Here is a 20,398-nt window from a genome sequence, read left to right on the forward strand (position 1 = left end):
AGGGTTTAGGGTAGTGCAGTGGTGTTTGTGTAGTGTAGGGGGTGATGCTGTGGTAGTGTTTTAGGGTTTAGAGTAGTGCAGTGGTGTTTGTGTAGTGGGTCATGTTTTAGGGTATAGGGTAGTGCAGTGGTGTTTGGGTAGTGTAGAGGGTCATGCTGGGCTAGAGTTTTAGGGTTTAGGGTAGTGCAGTGGTGTTTGGGTAGTGTAGGGGTTGGTGCTGAGGGTAGTGTTTTAGGGTTTAGGGTAGTGCAGTGGTGTTTGTGTAGTGTGGGAGGGATTTACAGTTTAGAGTGCTTCAGTAGTGTTTGGGTAGTGTAGGGAGTCGTGCTGGGGGTAGTGTTTTAGGGTTTAGGGAAGTGCAGCGGTGTTTGTGTAGTGTAGGGAGTCGTGCTGGGGGTAGTGTTTTAGGGTTAAGGGTAGTGCAGTGATGTTTGGGTAGTGTAGGTGGTAATGCTGGGGTAGTGTTTTAGGGTTTTAGGGTAGTGCAGTGGTGTTTGTGTAGTGTAGGGGGTAGTGTTTTATGGTTTAGGGTAGTGCAGTGGTGTTTGGGTTTAGGGTAGTGCAGTGGTGTTTGGGTAGTGTAGCGAGTCATGCTGGAGGTAGTGTTTTAGGGTTTAGGGAAGTGCAGTGGTGTTTGTGTAGTGTAGGGGGTTGTGCTGGGGGTAGTGTTATAGGGTTTATGGTAGTGCAGTGGTGTTCGTGTAGTGTAGGGGGTCATGTTTTAGGGTTTAGGGTAGTGCCGTGGTGTTTGGGTAGTGTAGGGGGTCGTGCTGGGGGTAGTGTTTTGGGTTTACAGTAGTGTAGTTGTGTTTGGGTAGTGAAGGGGGTCGTGCTGGGGGTATTTTTTTAGGGTAGTACAGTTGTGTTTGTGTTGTGTAGGGGTACATGCTTGGGGTAGTGTTTTAGGGTTTAGGGTAGTGCAGTGGTGATTGTGTAGTATAGGGGGTCATGCTTGGGTAGATTTAGGGTTTAGGTTAGTGCATTGGTGTTTGTGTAGTGAAGAAGGTCGTGCTGGGGGTAGTGTTTTAGGTTTGTGCATTGGTGTTTGGGTAGTGTAGGGAGATGTGCTGGTGGTAGTGTTTTAGGGTAGTGCAGTTATGTTTGGGTAGTGTAGGATGTCGTGCTGGGGGCAGTGTTTTCGGGTTTAGGGTAGTGCAGTGGTGCTTGTGTAGTGTAGGGGTTCGTGCTGGGGGTAGTGTTTTAGGGTTTAGGGAGGTGCAGTGGTGTTTGGGTAGTGTAGGGGTTCATGCTGGGGGTAGTGGTTTAGGGTTTAAGGTAGTGCAGTGGTGTTTGGGTAGTGTAGGGGGTCCTGCTGGGTGTAGATTTAGGGTTTAGGGTAGTGCATTGGTGTTTGTGTTGTGAGGGGGTCATTCTGGGGATAGTGTTTTAGGGTTTAGGGTAGTGCAGTGGTGTTTGTATAGTTTAGGGGGTCATGCCTGGGGGTAGTGTTTTAGGGTTTAGGGTAGTGCAGTGGTGTTTGTGTACTGTAGGGGGTCATGCTGGGAGTAGTGTTTTATGGTTTAGGGAAGTGCAGTGGTATTTGTGTAGTGTAGGGATAGTGTTTTAGGGTTTAGGGTAGTGCAGTGGTGTTTGTGTAGTGCAGTGGGTCATTCTGTGGGTAGTGTTTTAGGGTTTATGGTAGTGCAGTGGTGTTTGCTCAGTGTAGGGGGTCATGTTTTAGGGTATAGGGTAGTGCATTGGTGTTTGGGTAGTGCAGGGGGTCATGTTGGGGTTAGTGTTTTTGGGTTTAGGGTAGTGCAGTTGTAATTGGGTAGTGTAGGGGTACGTGCTGGTTTAGTGTTTTAGGGTTTAGAGTAGTGCAGTGGTGTTTGGGTAGTGTAGGGAGTTGTGCTGGAGTAGTGTTTAGGGTAGTGCAATGGTGATTGTGTAGTGTAGGGAGTTGTGCTGGGGGTAGTGTGTTAGGGTTTAGGGTAGTGCAGTAGTGTTTGGGTAGTGTTGGGGGTAGTGATGGGGTAGTGTTTTAGGGTTTAGGGTAGTGCATTGGTGTGTGTGTAGTGTAGGTTGTTGTGCTGGGGGTAGTGTTTTAGGGTTTAGGGTAGTGCAATTGTGTTTGTGTAGTGTAGGAGGTAGTGTTTTAGGGTTTAGGTTAGTGCATTGGTGTTTGTGTAGTGTTGAGGTCATGCTGTGGGAAGTGTTTTAGGGATTAGGGTAGTGCAGTGGTGTTTGTGTAGTGTAGGGGGTCGTGTTGTAGGGTGTAGGGTAGTGCAGTGGTGTTTGGGTAGTGTAGGGGGTTGTGCTGGGGGTAGTGTTTTGGGGTTTAGGGTAGTGCAGTTGTGGTTGGGTAGTATAGGGGGTAAGAAATGGGGTAGTGTTTTAGGGTTTAGGGTAGTGCAGTGGTGTTTGTGTAGTGTAGGGGGTTGTGCTTGGGGTAGTGGTTTAGGGTAGAACAGTGGGGTTTGTGTAGTGTAGTGGGTCATGCTGGGGCTAGATTTAGGGTGTATGGTAGTACAGTAGTGTTTGTGTAGCGTAGCGGTTGTGCTGGGGGTAGATTTAGGGTTTAGGGTAGTGCAGTGGAGTTTGGGAAGTGTAGGGGGTCATGCTGGGGGTAGTGTTTTAGGGTTTTGGGTAGTGTAGTAGTGTAGTGCAGTGGTGTTTCTGTAGTGTAGGGGGTCATGCTAGGGGTAGTGTTTTAGCGTTTAAGGTAGTGCAGTTGTGTTTGGGTAGTGTAGGGGGTACTGCTGGGGGTAGTGTTTTAGGGTTTAGGGTACTGCTGTGGTGTTTGTGTAGTGGAGTGAGTCATGCTGGGGGTAGTGTTTTAGGGTTTAGGGTATTGCAGTGGTGTTTGTTTTGTGAGGGGGTCATGCTGTGGTCGTGTTTTAGGGTTTAGGGTAGTGCAGTGGTGTTTGTATAGTGTACGGGGTCATGCTGGGGGTAGTGTTTTAGGGTTTAGGGTAGTGCAGTGGTGTTTGTGTAGTGTAGGGGGTCATGATGTGAGTAGTGGTTTAGGGTTTAGGGTAGTGTAGTTGTGTTTGTGTAGTGGGTCATGTTTTAGGGTACAGGATAGTGCAGTGGTGTTTGGGTAGTATAGGGGGTCATGCTGGGTTAGTGTTTTAGGGTTTAGGGTAGTGCAGTGGTGTTTGTATAGTGTAGGGGATCATGCTGGAGGTAGTGTTTCAGGGTTTAGGATAGTGCGGTGGTGCTTGGGTAGTGTAGGGGGTCATGTTGGGGGTAGTGTTTTAAGTTTTAGGGTAGTGCAGTGGTGTATATGTAGTGTAGGGGGTAGTGTTTTAGGTTTTAGGGCAGTGCAGTGGTGTTTGTGTAGTGTAGGGTTCATGCTGTGGGTAGTGTTTTAGGGTTTAGGGTAGTGCAGTTGTGTTTGTGTAGTGGGTCATGTTTTAGGGTTCAGGATAGTGCAGTGGTGTTTGGGTAGTATAGGGGGTCATGCAGGTTAGTGTTTTAGAGTTTAGGGTAGTGCAGTGTTGTTTGGGTAGTGTAGGGGTTGGTGCTGGGGTAGTGTTTTAGGGTTTAGAGTAGTGCAGTGGTGTTTTTGTAGTGTAGAGGGTCGTGCTGGGGGTAGTGTTTTAGGGTTTAGTGGAGTGCAGTGGTGTTTGTGTAGTGTAGGGCGTCTTGTTTTAGGGTTTAGTGTAGTGCAGTGGTGTTTGGGTACTGTAGGGGGTTGTGCTGGGGTAGTGGTTTGGGGTTTAACATAGTGCAGTTGTGTTTGGGTAGAGAAGGGAGTCATGCTGGGGTAGTGTTTTAGGGTTTAGGGTAGTACAGTTGTGTTTGTGTAGTGTAGAGGGTCGTGCTTGGGGTAGTGTTTTAGGGTTTAGGGTAATGCAGTGGTGGTTCTGTAGTGCAGGGGGTCACTCTGGGGGTAGATTTAGGGTTTAGGGTTGTGCAGTGGTGATTGTGTAGTGTAGGGGGTCATGCTGGCGGAAGTGTTTTAGGGATTAAGGCAGTGCAATGGTGTTTGTGAAGTGAAGGAGGTAATGCTGAGGGTAGTGATTTAGGGTTTAGGGTAGTGCAGTGGTGTTTGTGTAGCATAGGGGGTTGTGCTGAGGGTAGATTTATGGTTTAGGGTAGTGCAGTGGTGTTTGGGTAGTGTAGGGAGTCATGCTGGTGGTAGTGTTTTAGGGTTTAGGGTAGTGCAGTTATGTTTGGGTAGTATAGGGTGTCGTGCTGGGGGTAGTGTTTTAAGGTTTAGGGAGGTGCAGTGGTGTTTGGGTAGTGTAGGGGTTCATGCTGGGGGTAGCGCTTTAGGGTTTAGCGTAGTGTAGTGGTGTTTGGGTAGTGTAGGGGGTCATGCTGGGGATAGATTTAGGGTTTTGGGTAGTGCAGTGGTGTTTGTGTTGTGAGGGGGTCATGCTGGGGGTAGTGTTTTAGGGTTTAGGGTAGTGCAGTGGTGTTTGTATAGTGTAATGGGTCATGCTGGGGGTAGTGTTTTAGGGTTTAGGGTAGTGTTGTGGTGTTGGGTAGTGTAGGGGTCATGCTGGGGGTAGTGTTTTAGGGTTTAGGGCAGTGCAGTGGTGTTTGTGTAGTGTAGGGGGTCATGCTGGGGGTAGTGTTTTAGGGAATAGGGTAGTGCAGTGGTGTTTGTTTAGTGTAAGGGTAGTGTTTTAGGGTTGAGCGTAGTGCAGTGGTGTTTGTGTCGTATAGTGGGTCATGCTGTGGGTAGTGTTTTAGGGTTTAGGGTAGTGCTGTGGTGTTGGGTAGTGTAGGGGTCATGCTGGGGGTAGTGTTTTAGGGTTTAGGGTAGTGCAGTGGTGTTTGTGTAGTCTAGGGGGTCATGCTGTGGGTAGTGTTTTAGGGAATAGTTTAGTGCAGTGGTGTTTGTTTAGTGTAGGGGTAGTGTTTTAGGGTTTAGGGTAGTGCAGTGGTGTTTGTGTAGTGTAGGTGGTCATGTTTTAGGTAATAGGGTAGTGCAGTGGTGTTTGGGTAGTTTGGGGGTCATGCTGGGGTTAGTGTTTTTTGGTTTAGGGTAGTACAGTGGTGTTTGGGTAGTGTAGGGAGTCGTGCTGGGGGTAGTGTTTTAGGGTTTAGGGTAGTGCAGTAGTGTTTGTGTAGTGTAGGGAGTTGTGGTGGGGTAGAGTTTTAGGGTTTAGAGTAGCGCAGTGGGGTTTGGGTAGTGTTGGGGTCATTCTGCCGGTAGTGTTTTAGGATTTAGGGTAGTGCAGTGGTGTTTGTGTAGTGTGGGAGGTCATGCTGGGGGTAGATTTAGGGTTTAGTGTAGTGCAGTGGTGTTTGGGTAGTGTAGGGACTCATGCTGGGGGTAGTGTTTTAGGGTTTAGGGTAGTGCAGTAGTGTTTGTGTAGTGTAGGGAGTTGTGGTGGGGTAGTGTTTTATGGTTTAGGGTAGTGCAGTGGTGTTTGGGTAGTGTAGGGGTCAAGCTGTTGGTAGTGTTTTAGGGTTTAGGATAGTGCAGAGGTGTTTGTGTAGTGTAGCGGGTCATGCTAGGGGTAGTGTGTTAGGCTTTAGGGTAGTGCAGTGGTGTTTGTGTAGTATAAGGGGTCGTGCTGGGGTAGTCTTTTTGGGATTAGGGTAGTGCATTTGTGTTTGTGTAGTGTAGGGGTAGGGTTTTAGGGTTTAGGGTAGTGCAGTGGTGTTTGTGTAGTGTTGGGTTCGTGCTGGGGATAGTGTTTTAGGCTTTCGGGTAGTGCAGTGGTGTTTGTATAGTGTAGGGGGTCGTTTTTTAGGGATTAGGGTAGTGCAGTGGTGGTTGGGTGGTGAAGGGGGTCGAGCTGGGGGTAGTGTTTTAGGGTTTAGGGTAGTGCAGTGGTGTTTGTGTAGTGTAGGGTGTTGTGCTTGGGGTACTGTTTTGGGGTTTAGGGTAGTGCAGTGGTGTTTGTGTAGTGCAGGGTGTCATGCTGGGGTTGATTTAGGGTTTAAGGTAGTACAGTGGTATTTGTGTTGTGTAGGGGTTGTGCTGGGGGTAGTGATTTGGGGTTTAAGGCAGTGCAGTGGTATTTGTGTAGTGTAGAGGTTGTGCTGGGGGTAGTGTTTTGGGGTTTAAGGCAGTGCAGTGGTTTTTGTGTAGTGTAGGGGGTTGTGCTGGGGATAGTGTTTTAGGGTTAGGGTAAGGCAGTGGTGTTAGTATAGTGTAGGGGGTGGTGCTGGGGGTAGAGTTAGGGTTTAGGGTAGTGCAGTGGTTGTTGGGAAGTGTAGGGAATCATGCTGGTGGTAGCGTTTTAGTGTTTAGGGCAGTGCAGTGATGTTTGGGTAGTGTAGGTAGTCATGCTGGGGGTAGAGTTTAAGGGTTTAGGGTAGTGCAGAGGTGTTTGTGTAGTGTAGGGGGCCATGCTGGGGTAGTGTTTTAGTGTTTAGGGTAGTGCAGTGGTGTTTGTGTAGTGTAGGTTGTACTGTTTTAGGGTTTAGGGTTATGCAGTTGTGTTTTTGTAGTGTAGGGGGACGTGCTGGGGGTAGTGTTTTAGGGTTTAGGGTAGTGCAGCGGTGTTTGTGTACTGTAGGGGGTCATGTTTTAGGGTTTAGCTTATTGCAGTGGTGTTTGTGTAGTGTATGGGATCGTCCTGGGGTAGTGTTTTAGGGTTTAGGGTAGTGCAGTGGTGTTTGTGTAGTGTAGGGGGTAGTGTTTTAGGGTTTAGTTTAGTGCATTGGTGTTTGTGTAGTGTTGGGGTTGTGCTGGGGGTTGTGTTTTAGTGTTTAGGGTAGTGCAGTGGTGTGTGTAGTGTAGGGGGTTGTGTGTTAGGGTTTAGGGTAGTGCAGTGGTGTTTGGGTAGTGTTGGGGTTCGTGCTGGGGGTAGTGTTTTGGGGTTTAGGGTAGTGCAGTTGTGGTTGGGTATTGAAGGGAGTCGTGCTGGGGTACTGTTTTAGGGTTTAGGGTAGTGCAGTGGTGTTTGTGTAGTGTAGGGGGTCATGCTGGGGGTAATGTTTTAGTGTTTAGGGTAGTGCAGTGGTGTTTGTCTAGTGTAGGGGGTCATGCTGGGGGTAGATTTAGGGTTTAGGGTATTACAGTGGTGTTTGTGTAGTCTAGGGGGTTGTGCTGGGGGTAGTGTTTTAGGGTTTAAGGCAGTGCAGTGGTGTTTGTGTAGTGAAGGGGACCGTGCTGGGGATAGTGTTTTAGGGTTTAGGGTAGTGCAGTGGTGTTAGTGTAGTGTAGGGGGTTGTGCTGGGGGTAGATTTACGGTTTAGGGTAGTGCAGTGGTGTTTGGGTAGTGTAGGGAGTCATGCAGGTGGTAGTGTTTTAGTGTTTAGGTTAGTGCTGTGGTGCTTGGGCAGTGTAGGGGTCATGCTGGGGGTAGTGTTTTAGGGATTAGGGTAGTGCAGTGGTGTTTGTGTAGTGTAGGGGTAGTGTTTTAGGGTTTTGGGCAGTGCAGTGCTGTTTGTGTAGTTTGGTGGGTCATGCTGTTGGTAGTGTTTTAGGGTTTGGGGTAATGCAGTGGGGTTTGTGAAGTGTAGGGGTTCATGTTTTAGGGTATAGGGTAGTGCAGTGGTGTTTGTGTAGTGTAGGGGGTCATGCTGAGGTTTCTGTTTTATGTTTAGGGTAGTGCAGTTTTGTTTGGGTAATGTGGGGGTTTGTGCTGGGGATAGTGTTTTAGGGTTTAGGGTAGTGCAGTGGTGTTTGTGTAGTGTGGGAGGTCATGCTGGGGATAGATTTAGGTTTTAGGGTAGTGCAGTGGTGTTTGGATAGTGTAGGGGGTCATGCTGGGGATAGTTTTAGGGTTTAGGGTAGCGCAGTGATGTTTATGTAGTGTTGGGGGTCGTGCTGGGGGTAGTCTGTTAGGGTTTCGGGAAGTGCAGCAGTTGTGTTTGGGTAGTGTAGGGGTCATGCTGGGGGTAGTGTTTTACGGTTTAGGCTAGTGCAATAGTGTAGTGCAGTGGTGTTTCTGTACTGTAGGGGGTCATGCTGGGGGTTGTGTTCTAGGGTTTAAGGTAGTGCATTTGTGTTTGGGTAGTGTAGGGAGTACTGCTGGGGGTAGTGTTTTAGGGTTTCGGGTAGTGCCATGGTGCTTGTGTAGTGTAGGGGGTCATGCTGTGGGTAGTGTTTTAGGGTTTAGGGTAGTGCAGTGGTGTTTGTGTAGTGTAGGGGGTCATGCTGGGGGTAGATTTATTGTTTAGGGTATTACAGTGGTGTTTGTGTACTATAGGGGGCTGTGCTGGGGGTAGTGTTTTAGGGTTTAAGGCAGTGCAGTGGTGTTTGTGTAGTGAAGAGGGCCGTGCTGGGGATAGATTTAGGGTTTAGGGTAGTGCAGTGGTGTTTGGGTAGTGCAGGGAGTCGTGCTGGTGGTAGTATTTTAGTGTTTAGGGTAGTGCTGTGGTGTTTGGGTAGTGTTGGGGTCATGCTGGGGGTAGTGTTTTAAGGTTTAGGGTAGTGCAGTGGTGTTTGTGTAGCGTAAGAGTAGTGTTTTAGGGTTTAGGGTAGTGCAGTGGTGTTTGTGTAGTGCAGGGGTTTGTGCTGGGGGTAGTGTTTTAGGGTTTAGGGTAGTGCAGTGGTGTTTGTGTAGTGTGGGAGATCATGCTGGGGTAGATTTAGGGTTTAGGGTAGTGCAGTGGTTTTTGGGTAGTGTAGGGGATCATGCTGGGGATAGTTTTAGGTTTTAGGGTAGAGTAGTGATGTTTGTGTTGTGTTGGGGGTCGTGCTGGGGGTAGTGTTTTAGGGTTTAGGGTAGTGCAGTAGTGTAGTGTAGTGGTGTTTCTGTACTGTAGGGGGTCAAGCTGGGGGAAGTGCTTTAGGGTTTAAGGTAGTGCAGTTGTGTTTGGGTAGTGTAGGGGGTACTGCTGGGGTAGTGTTTTAGGGTTTAGGGTAGTGCCATGGTGCTTGTGTAGTGTAGGGGGTCGTGCTGGGGGTTGTGTTTTAGGATTTAGGGTATTGCAGTGGTGTTTGTGTTGTGAGGGGGTCGTGCTGGGGTCATGTTTTAGGGTTTAGGGTAGTGCAGTGGTGTTTGTATAGTGCAGGGGGTCATTCTGGGGGTAGATGTAGGGTTTAGGGTAGTGCAGTGGTGATTGTGTAGTGTAGGGGGTCATGCTGGCGGTAGTGTTTTAGGGATTAAGGCAGTGCAGTGGTGTTTGTGAAGTGAAGGAGGTAATGCTGAGGGTAGTGATTTAGGGTTTAGGGTAGTGCAGTGGTGTTTGTGTAGCATAGGGGGTTGTGCTGAGGGTAGATTTATGGTTTAGGGTAGTGCAGTGGTGTTTGGGTAGTGTAGGGAGTCATGCTGGTGGTAGTGTTTTAGGGTTTAGGGTAGTGCAGTTATGTTTGGGTAGTATAGGGTGTCGTGCTGGGGTAGTGTTTTAAGGTTTAGGGAGGTGCAGTGGAATTTGGGTAGTGTAGGGGTTCATGCTGGGGATAGTGCTTTAGGGTTTAGGGTAGTGTAGTGGTGTTTGGGTAGTGTAGGTGCTCATGCTGGAGATAGATTTAGGGTTTTGGGTAGTGCAGTGGTGTTTGTGTTGTTAGGGGGTCATGCTGGGGGTAGTGTTTTAGGGTTTAGGGTAGTGCCGTGGTGTTTGTATAGTGTAATAGGTCATACTGGGGGTAGTGTTTTAGGGATTAGGGTAGTGCTGTGGTGTTGGGTAGTGTAGGGGTCATGCTGGGGGTAGTGTTTTAGGGTTTAGGGTAGTGCAGTGGTGTTTGTGTAGTGTAGGGGGTGATGCTGGGGGTAGTGTTTTAGGGAATAGGGTAGTGCAGTGGTGTTTGTTTAGTGTAGGGGTAGTGTTTTAGGGTTTAACGTAGTGCATTGGTGTTTTTTGTAGTATAGTGGGTCATGCTGTGGGTAGTGTTGTAGGGTTTAGGGTAGTGCTGTGGTGTTGGGTGGTGTAGGGGTCATGCTGGGGGTAGTGTTTTGGAGTTTAGGGTAGTGCAGTGGTGTTTGTATAGTGTAGGGGGTCATGCTGGGGGTAGTGTTTTAGGGAATAGGGTAGTGCAGTGGTGTTTGTTTAGTGTAGGGGTAGCATTTTAGGGTTTAGGGTAGTGGAGTGGTGTTTGTGTAGTGTAGGTGGTCATGTTTTAGGGAATAGGGTAGTGCAGTGGTGTTTGGGTAGTTTGGGGGTCATGCTGGGGTTAGTGTTTTTGGGTTTAGGGTAGTACAGTTGTTGGAAGGCGTTCCCCGGGGAGGCTTCGGAATGCGTTCCTGACCACCCGGAGGCCCACCTTTCCCAGAGTTATGCCGAGCAAGAGCGGGGAGGCCCTTCCTGGAAGGGTCTCGTACCTAGGATCGCACACGCCGCTTACTCTCTCTTCGGATAGAGGGACACCACACAGTAATTTGTTGTAAGACAATAGACTTTTATCGGTAGTTGTCAGGGATCTTCATGATCCGGAAGGCAGGTGCAGAATTGATGCCACAAGCGGCAGCGATCTCGTGATGAGGGAAAAGGGGTAGCGGGACAGTCTTTGAATCAGTGTCTCTGCGAGGTATCCGGCGCACAGCTCTCAATCCTCGAGCTGAGGGGATGTTGCTTCTCTCGGCAATCTCTGCCGTTTCTCTTGGAGGAGCGGGCCGCGAGTCACTCAGCAGGCACCGGAGGTTCGTGGTTCGGGGAGCCGCGACGGCGTCAGCAGGGCTCAGATGGTTCAGAGTTCGGGGAGCCGCGACAGCGTCAGCAGGGCTCAGATGGTTCAGAGTTCGGGGAGCCGCGACAGCGTCAGCAGGGCTCAGATGGTTCAGAGTTCGGGTAGCGTTCTTCGGTTCGGGGAGCGATCGAGCCGCGACCTGGTCAGCAGGCTCTCGTCAGTCCAGGTCTTCTCTGCTTTCGTCCCTTCAGCACCCCTTGTTATACTCCCCCTCCTCTTTGAAGTCCGGGGTCCTCGCGGAGAGGGGTCTGGTGCCTGGGGGGGCGGTGTGTCTGGGTTTCCTGTCGCTCGGCCCTTTGATCTGTTCAGGTGGGTCCGGGAGGGACTCCAGACACCCAGCGGGCGAGGCGCCTGCTCCCCGGGAGCCTGGTGGTCGATCAAAACCTCCGACGGGGGAGAGACCAGAGGTGTGACAGGATCGGCGCCTCTCGGTCTGGTTTGGGGGGGGTTTCGCTCTCCCTCGGCCGGGCATGCGTGTTGGGGATCTGGTCGGCCCTCGGGATGTTGGCCCGCGGGAGCCGGAAGGCTGTATCAATGAGGTTTGGCGTGGTTGCAGGGTAACTTGCTGGTCGGGAGGGCCCACGCCACGAGGCCGGTCTCACACGTGCCCCCCCCAGCTGAAAGGCGGGGAGAACTACCCATCCACTTGGGGGTTCTCCTCGCTGAAGCGGAAGAATCGGGACAGGCCGTCCGCGTTGGCGTGGTCCGTCCCGGGGCCACCGTGAAATCCATCCCCTGGAGGGAGATGGACCAGCGTAGCAACTTGGGGTTTTCCCCTCGCATCTGCATCAACCACCGCAAGGGTCGGTGATCCGTTTGTACTCGGAAGTGTGTTCTGAACAGGTAGGGCCGTAGCTTTTTGAGGGCCCAGACTACTGCGAAGGTCTCTCTCTCAATGGTGCTCCACCGCTGTTCTCGGGGCAGCAACCTTCGGCTGATGAAGGCTATGGGCCGATCTATGCCCCTGTCGTCGAACTGGGAGAGGACTGCCCGATGCCGTGTTCCGAGGCGTCCGTCTGGACCACAAACACCTGGGCGTAGTTGGGTGCTTTGAGCACCGGCGCCGCGCACATGGCGGCCTTTAGGGTGTCGAACGCCTTCTGGCAGGAGGGAGTCCAGTGTACTTTCTTGGGGTGTTTTTTGGAGGTTAGTTCTGTGAGGGGGCCTGCGATGCTGCCATAGTTCTTAATAAACCTCCGGTAGTAACCGGTGAGGCCCAGAAAGGCCCGGACTTCCGTTTGGGTCGTGGGGGGTTCCCAGGACAAGATGGCGTCGATCTTCGGTTGTAGGGGGGCGACCTGCCCACTTCCCACCTGGTGCCCCAGATAGGTTACAGAGCCGTGCCCAATTTGACATTTGCTGGCTTTGATGGTGAGGCCGGCCTGGCGCAGAGCCAGCAGGACTTGTCGGAGGTGCTGGAGGTGCTCGGTCCATTGGGAGCTGAATACCGCTATATCGTCGAGGTACGCTGCGCTGAACCCCTCTAGTCCGGACAGGACCCTGTTCACCAGCCGCTGGAAGGTGGCCGGGGCATTCTTCATTCCAAACGGCATCACCCTAAAGCGGTAGTGCCCATCCGGGGTGGAGAAGGCGGAGCGCTCCTTGGCTCCCTCGGTGAGGGCAATCTGCCAGTATCCACTGGTCAGGTCGAAGGTGCTGAGGTAGCGAGCGGCCCCGAGGCGGTCAATGAGCTCGTCGGCACAGGGGATAGGGTGAGCGTCCGCTCGGGTGACCGCATTGAGCCCTCGGTAGTCCACGCAAAACTTCAGCTCGGGGCGACACCCGTGGTAGCCGCTTTCGGAACCAGGACTACCGGGCTGGCCCAGGGGCTGTCGGAGGGTTCAATCACCCCGAGGTCCAGCATCTTCGCCACCTCGGTCTGGATGCAGGTTCGGACCCGATCAGGGACCCGATAGGCCCGGTGTCTCACTGGCGGGCTGTCGCCGGTGTTCACGTCGTGGACACACCAGTTGGTGACCCCAGGGGTTAGGGAGAAGAGGTCCGCGAACTGCCTTAGTAGCTGGCGGCAGTCGTCGGACTGTTGGGCTGTGAGGGTGGTTGATAGTCTCACCCCCTCCACGGAACCATCGGTCTCTTTCGCCCCCAGGGGGTCTGGAAGGGGCTCGGTGTCTTCTTCGGCCCCATCGTCGGTGGCCAGGAGCAAACTCAATTCTGTCCGTACAAAGTGGGGTTTGAGGCGGTTCACGTGGAGGACCCTGAGGGGGTTCTGCGGGGACTGCACATCGATGATATAGGTGACTTGGCTCTACCGCTCGACCACCTTGAAGGGTCCAGTCCATTTATCTTGGAGGGCGCAGGGTTTCACCGGGGCCATGACCCAGACTTGTTGGCCCGGCTGAAACTCGACCAGCGTAGCATTCTGGTCATACCAGCGCTTCATCTCTTCCTGGCTAGCTTCGAGGTTCGCCTCTGTGAGTTCTCGGAATTTCCGGGTCTGGTTGCGGAGCACCAGGATGTATCGGAACACATCCGGAGGGGTCCCCCGGGGAGTCGTTTCCCAACCCTCCTTGACCAGGCTCAGGGGTCCCCGGACGGGGTGTCCATATAGTAGTTCGAATGGGCTGAACCCCAGGGATTTTTGTGGAACCTCCCGGTAGGCGAACAGGAGGCATGGGAGGAGGACGTCCCACCTCCGGCGTAGGGGTTCCTCGAGGCCCATGATCATTCCTTTCAGTGTTTTGTTAAAGCGCTCGACTAGGCCGTTTCCTTGGGGGTGGTACGGGGTGGTGAACTTGTACGATACTCCGCACTGCTGCCAGAGGGATCTCATATATCGGGAGATAAAGTTTGTACCCCGGTCACTCACGACTTCGCGGGGGAACCCCACGCGGGAGAAGATCCCCATCAAGGCCCGACCTACCACGGGGGCCGTCACGGTGCAGAGAGGGATGGCTTCGGGGTAACGGGTGGCATGATCCACCAGGACGAGGATGAACCGGTGGCCCTGGGCGGTCTTGGGGTCCAGTGGTCCCACGATGTCGATTCCTACCCGCTCAAAAGGGGTACTGACGACTGGGAAGGGTTGTAGCGGAGCCTTGCGCTTGCCCCCACTCTTTCCGCTGGCCTGGCACGTGGGGCAGGACTTGCAGTGGGCCTCCACATTTGCTCGCATCTTGGGCCAATAGAAGTGGGTGACGAGTCGTTGGTAGGTCTTATCTTGGCCTAAGTGTCCGGCCAGGGGTACATCATGGGCCAGGCCCAGGAGGAGACTTCGGAAGCGCAGGGGTACCACTAGTACTCGGGCCGATCCCAACTCGGCCGACTTCTGTTCGCTGTACAGGAGGCCGTTTTCCCAGTATACCCAGTGGGTGCCGGTCCGGTCGCCTGCTGCTTGGGCCTCGGCCTGTTGTCGGGGTCCAATGAGGAACGGGCAGGTGGATTGTTCTTGGCAGAATTCTTCACGGGGGGGGGCCTCCTTCGCAGTGCCACTGGGCCAGTTCTGGCAGGTCCCCGAGTTCGGTCAGGGATTCGGGGTCGGAAGGCACGGACCCTTCGTCGGGAGCGGTTGTTTCGTCCAGAAGGGGGTCGTTGGCCCCTGGTGGTGTATTCTGGACCTCGGGGATGGTGGCGGTGCTTAGCGGCATGGCTTCTCCCCCCTCGGAGGAAGGCACTCTGAGAGTCATTGAGCGCGTGGTGGCGCATACCCATTCGGGTAGGCCCATCATCTCGAGATGGGCTCTTCGTTCCACTTGTCCCCACGGGGAGTTCTCAAGGTCGTTGCCCAGGAGGCAGTCCACGGGCTGGGAGGTTCGGACCGCCACCTTTAACTTGCCGGTGACTCCCCCCCATTCGAAGGGGACTAGGGCCATCCGGCAGAGGCTCTCGGAATTGTCTGACGATATGACGGGACAAAAGGCGCCGGGTAGGATCTGATCTTCGGAGACCAGGTGACAATGAACCGCCGTGACACTCGCCCCCGTGTCCCGGAGGCCCTCGACGCGGTGACCATTGACCGTTACCTGCTGTCGGTACTTCTTCGTGTTGGCGGGCAGGGACGTTCCGGGGACCATCTCCCGGTCCCCTAGGGAGACCAAGGCCATGGCGGCTGGTTCCCATTCTTCGGTGTCTTCCATTTCTTCCCCCAGGGCTACGGAGGCCATTTGTCGAGCCGGCGGGGTTGATGTGGCGGTTCGCTGGTACATGGGACATTGAGGGTCGCTGGCATAGTGTCCGGTCTGTTGGCAGCGGAAACAGGTGATCCTCACTCGGGTCCCCGGCCTCCCCGGTTTGCCCGGTGCTGGCCGGAGGTGGAGCTGGAAAGGGCGGAGGTTGTCCTCTGGGGGGGCTGAGTGGGGATCCCCCCGGGAGTTCCCTTGGCCGGCCTTGATTCCTTCCGCCCCTCTGGCGGGGGGGTCCCTGACTGTGGCAACTGTAGTCTCCCACGGGGCCCCGGGAGGCCCGGGTGTTTACCCACCGGTCAGCCTCGACGGCCAGTTTCCGAGGGTCTGTGAGTTTGCTGTCCAGGAGGTGCTGGCGCAGCTCTACAAAGCAATTAGCGGACAAGTGTTCCCATGCGATTAGGTCGAACAGCTCCTCAAAGGTGGAGACCTTGCTGCCCTTGATCCACCCGTCCAAGGCCCGGCTGTAAAAGTTCACGTACTCCACCCAGGTGGTACCGGGTATCTTCTTGCAGTCTCTAAACCGTTGCCGGTACATTTCAGGGGTGAGCCCATATCTGGCTACTAGGGCCTCTTTCATGTGACTGTAGGAGTTCATCACCACGGAGGGCAGGTCCAGCAGGGTATCTCTCCCCTCGCTCAGGAACCGGCCCCACAGCCCAGCCCCCCAGTCATTCTGCGGGACTCGGTGGGAGGTCATGGCGACTTCGTAGGCTTTGAACCATTGCTGGATATCGTCGTTCTTATAGTATTCTTTCACCACGTCTTTGGGGATGTGGACCTTTGGTTCCACGGTGGAGGAGAGGGGTTGGGTTTCCGAGGGTCTGGCCTCCGCATTCTTCGCTTTGAGCTCGATCTCTTTCAGGCTACGTTCGTGCTCCAGTTGGAGTTTTCTTTCTTCGTGTTCTCTTTGTCGTTTCTTTTCCTCGAGTTCTCCTTGTAGGCGTAACTGTTCCACCGCCAGCTTTTTTTCCGCCAGTTTTAGCTCTCCTTCGATTTTTAATTTTGCTAGTTCTAGTTCATGGTTGCGACCTCTTTCTCGGTCCGCTAGTTCCTCTGGGGATAGGCCCCCCTCGGGGGCGCCGTTCCTCCCCGGGGTGCATCGTGGTTCGTTGGGAGGCTCTCCTTCTGTTTGTGTCCGGGGAGTTCCCGCCTCGACCCAGGTTTTTAATGCCCCCTGGAAGTCCTCTTTCGTGCTTAGTCCGGTGGTAGCGATTCCAAGGTCTTTGCAAAATTGTTTCAGTTCTCGGTGCGTATAAGATTCTAACAGGTCCTTTTGGAATGTCGTGCTCGGGTTGGTGCATGCGGCACCTAGGGAAGTTTCTCCTTCCATTTCTTCTTGGTAGTGCGTAAGCCGTCTACTACACGATCTCTAGGTGTTGGCTCGGATCCCGTCGCCTGCCACCAAATGTTGGAAGGCGTTCCCCGGGGAGGCTTCGGAATGCGTTCCTGACCACCCGGAGGCCCACCTTTCCCAGAGTTATGCCAAGCAAGAGCGGGGAGGCCCTTCCTGGAAGGGTCTCGTACCTAGGATCGCACACGCCGCGCTTACTCTCTCTTCGGATAGAGGGACACCACACAGTAATTCGTTGTAAGACAATAGACTTTTATCGGTAGTTGTCAGGGATCATTATGATCCGGAAGGCAGGTGCAGAATTGATGCCACAAGCGGCAGCGATCTCGTGATGAGGGAAAAGGGGTAGCGGGACAGTCTTTGAATCAGTGTCTCTGCGAGGTATCCGGCGCACAGCTCTCAATCCTCGAGCTGAGGGGATGTTGCTTCTCTCGGCAATCTCTGCCGTTTCTCTTGGAGGAGCGGGCCGCGAGTCACTCAGCAGGCACCGGAGGTTCGTAGTTCGGGGAGCCGCGACGGCGTCAGCAGGGCTCAGATGGTTCAGAGTTCGGGGAGCCGCGACAGCGTCAGCAGGGCTCAGATGGTTCAGAGTTCGGGGAGCCGCGACAGCGTCAGCAGGGCTCAGATGGTTCAGAGTTCGGGGAGCCGCGACAGCGTCAGCAGGGATCAGATGGTTCAGAGTTCGGGTAGCGTTCTTCGGTTCGGGGAGCGATCGAGCCGCGACCAGGTCAGCAGGCTCTCGTCAGTCCAGGTCTTCTCTGCTTTCGTTCCTTCAGCACCCCTTGTTATACTCCCCCTCCTCTTTGAAGTCCGGGGTCCTCGCGGAGAGGGGTCTGGTGCCTGGGGGGGCGGTGTGTCTGGGTTTCCTGTCGCTCGGCCCTTTGATCTGTTCAGGTGGGTCCGGGAGGGACTCCAGACACCCAGCGGGCGAGGCGCCTGCTCCCCGGGAGCCTGGTGGACGATCGAAACCTCCCTCGGGGGAGAGACCAGAGGTGTGACAGGATCGGCGCCTCTCGGTCTGGTTTGGGGGGGGGGTTTCGCTCTCCCTCGGCCGGGCATGCGTGTTGGGGATCTGGTCGGCCCTCAGGATGTTGGCCCGCGGAAGCCGGAAGGCTGAATCAACGAGGTTCGGCGTGGTTGCAGGGTAACTTGCTGGTCGGGAGGGCCCACGCCACGAGGCCGGTCTCACAACAGTGGTGTTTGGGTAGTGTAGGGAGTCGTGCTGGGGGTAGTGTTTTAGGGTTTAGGGTAGTGCAGTAGTGTTTGTGTAGTGTAGGGAGTTGTGGTGGGGTAGAGTTTTAGGGTTTAGGGTAGCGCAGTGGGGTTTGGGTAGTGTTGGGGGTCATGCTGCCGGTAGTGTTTTAGGATTTAGGGTAGAGCAGTGGTGTTTGTGTAGTGTGGGAGGTCATGCTGGGGGTAGATTTAGGGTTTAGTGTAGTGCAGTGGTGTTTGGGTAGTGTAGGGAGTCATGCTGGGGGTAGTGTTTTAGGGTTTAGGGTAGTGCAGTAGTGTTTGTGTAGTGTAGGGAGTTGTGGTGGGGTAGTGTTTTACGGTTTAGGGTAGTGCAGTGGTGTTTGGGTGGTGTAGGGGGTCAAGCTGTTGGTAGTGTTTTAGGGTTTAGGGTAGTGCAGAGGTGTTTGTGTAGTGTAGCGGGTCATGCTAGGGGTAGTGTGTTAGGCTTTAGGGTAGTGCAGTGGTGTTTGTGTAGTGTAGGGGGTCATGCTGGGAGTAGTCTTTTAGGGATTAGGGTAGTGCATTTGTGTTTGTGTAGTGTAGGGGGTAGTGTTTTAGGGTTTAGGGTAGTACAGTGGTGTTTGTGTAGTGTTGGGGTCATGCTGGGGATAGTGTTTTAGGCTTTCGGGTAGTGCAGTGGTGCAGTGGTGTTTGTATAGTGTAGGGGGTCGTTTTTCAGGGTTTAGGGTAGTGCAGTGGTGTTTGGGTAGAGTAGGGAGTCGTGCTGAAGGTAGTGTTTTTGGGTTTAGGGTAGTGCAGTTGTGGTTGGGTGGTGAAGGGGGTCGAGCTGGGGGTAGTGTTTTAGGGTTTAGGGTAGTGCAGCGGTGTTTGTGTAGTGTAGGGTGTTGTGCTTGGGGTACTGTTTTAGGGTTTAGGGTAGTGCAGTGGTGTTTGTGTAGTGCAGGGTGTCATGCTGGGGTTGACTTAGGGTTTAAGGTAGTACAGTGGTATTTGTGTTGTGTAGGGGTTGTGCTGGGGGTAGTGTTTTGGGGTTTAAGGCAGTGCAGTGGTATTTGTGTAGTGTAGAGGTTGTGCTGGGGGTAGTGTTTTGGGGTTTAAGGCAGTGCAGTGTTTTTTGTGTAGTGTAGGGGGTTGTGCTGGGGATAGTGTTTTAGGGTTGGGGTAAGGCAGTGGTGTTAGTATAGTGTAGGGGGTGGTGCTGGGGGTAGAGTTAGGGTTTAGGGTAGTGCAGTGGTTGTTGGGAAGTGTAGGGAATCATGCTGGTGGTAGCGTTTTAGTGTTCAGGGCAGTGCAGTGATGTTTGGGTAGTGTAGGTAGTCATGCTGGGGGTAGAGTTTAAGGGTTTAGGGTAGTGCAGAGGTGTTTGTGTAGTGTAGGGGGCCATGCTGGGGTAGTGTTTTAGTGTTTAGGGTAGTGCAGTGGTGTTTGTGTAGTGTAGGTTGTACTGTTTTAGGGTTTAGGGTTATGCAGTTGTGTTTTTGTAGTGTAGGGGGACGTGCTGGGGGTAGTGTTTTAGGGTTTAGGGTAGTGCAGCGGTGTTTGTGTACTGTAGGGGGTCATGTTTTAGGGTTTAGCTTATTGCAGTGGTGTTTGTGTAGTGTATGGGATCGTCCTGGGGTAGTGTTTTAGGGTTTAGGGTAGTGCAATGGTGTTTGGATAGTGTAGGGGGTCATGCTGGGGATAGTTTTAGGGTTTAGGGTAGCGCAGTGATGTTTATGTAGTGTTGGGGGTCGTGCTGGGGGTAGTGTGTTAGGGTTTCGGGAAGTGCAGTGGTATTTGGGTAGTGCAGGGGGTCATGCTGGAGGTAGTGTTTTAGGGTTTAGGGTAGTGCAGTTGTGTTTGGGTAGTGTAGGGGTCATGCTGGGGGTAGTGTTTTACGGTTTAGGGTAGTGCAATAGTGTAGTGCAGTGGTGTTTCAGTACTGTAGGGGGTCATGCTGGGGGTTGTGTTCTAGGGTTTAAGGTAGTGCATTTGTGTTTGGGTAGTGTAGGGGGTACTGCTGGGGGTAATGTTTTAGGGTTTCGGGTAGTGCCATGGTGCTTGTGTAGTGTAGGGGGTCGTGCTGGGGGTAGTGTTTTAGTGTTTAGGGTAGTGGTGTGGTATTTAGGTAGTGTAGGGGTCATGCCGGGGGTAGTGTTTTAGGGTTTAGGGTAGTGCAGTGGTGTTTGTGTAGTGTAGGGGGTCATGCTGGGGGTAGATTTCTTGTTTAGGGTATTACAGTGGTGTTTGTGTACTATAGGGGGCTGTGCTGGGGGTAGTGTTTTAGGGTTTAAGGCAGTGCAGTGGTGTTTGTGTAGTGAAGAGGGCCGTGCTGGGGATAGATTTAGGGTTTAGGGTAGTGCAGTGGTGTTTGGGTAGTGTAGGGAGTCGTGCTGGTGGTAGTATTTTAGTGTTTAGGGTAGTGCTGTGGTGTTTGGGTAGTGTTGGGGTCATGCTGGGGATAGTGTTTTAGGGTTTAGGGTAGTGCAGTGGTGTTTGTGTAGCATAAGAGTAGTGTTTTAGGGTTTAGGGTAGTGCAGTGGTGTTTGTGTAGTGCAGGGGTTTGTGCTGGGGGTAGTGTTTTAGGGTTTAGGGTAGTGCAGTGGTGTTTGTGTAGTGTGGGAGATCATGCTGGGGTAGATTTAGGGTTTAGGGTAGTGCAGTGGTTTTTGGGTAGTGTAGGGGATCATGCTGGGGATAGTTTTAGGTTTTAGGGTAGCATAGTGATGTTTGTGTTGTGTTGGGGGTCGTGTTGGGGGTAGTGTTTTAGGGTTTAGGGTAGTGCAGTAGTGTAGTGCAGCGTTGTTTCTGTACTGTAGGGGGTCAAGCTGGGGGAAGTGCTTTAGGGTTTAAGGTAGTGCAGTTGTGTTTGGGTAGTGTAGGGGGTACTGCTGGGGGTAGTGTTTTAGGGTTTAGGGTATTGCAGTGGTGTTTGTGTTGTGAGGGGGTCGTGCTGGGGTCATGTTTTAGGGTTTAGGGTAGTGCAGTGGTGTTTGTATAGTGCAGGGGGTCATTCTGGGGGTAGATGTAGGGTTTAGGGTAGTGCAGTGGTGATTGTGTAGTGTAGGGGGTCATGCTGGCGGTAGTGTTTTAGGGATTAAGGCAGTGCAGTGGTGTTTCTGAAGTGAAGGAGGTAATGCTGAGGGTAGTGATTTAGGGTTTAGGGTAGTGCAGTGGTGTTTGTGTAGCATAGGGGGTTGTGCTGAGGGTAGATTTATGGTTTAGGGTAGTGCAGTGGTGTTTGGGTAG

This window comes from Triturus cristatus, chromosome 1_1 (genome assembly GCF_964204655.1).
Source record: "Triturus cristatus chromosome 1_1, aTriCri1.1, whole genome shotgun sequence".
NCBI lineage: Eukaryota > Metazoa > Chordata > Amphibia > Caudata > Salamandridae > Triturus > Triturus cristatus.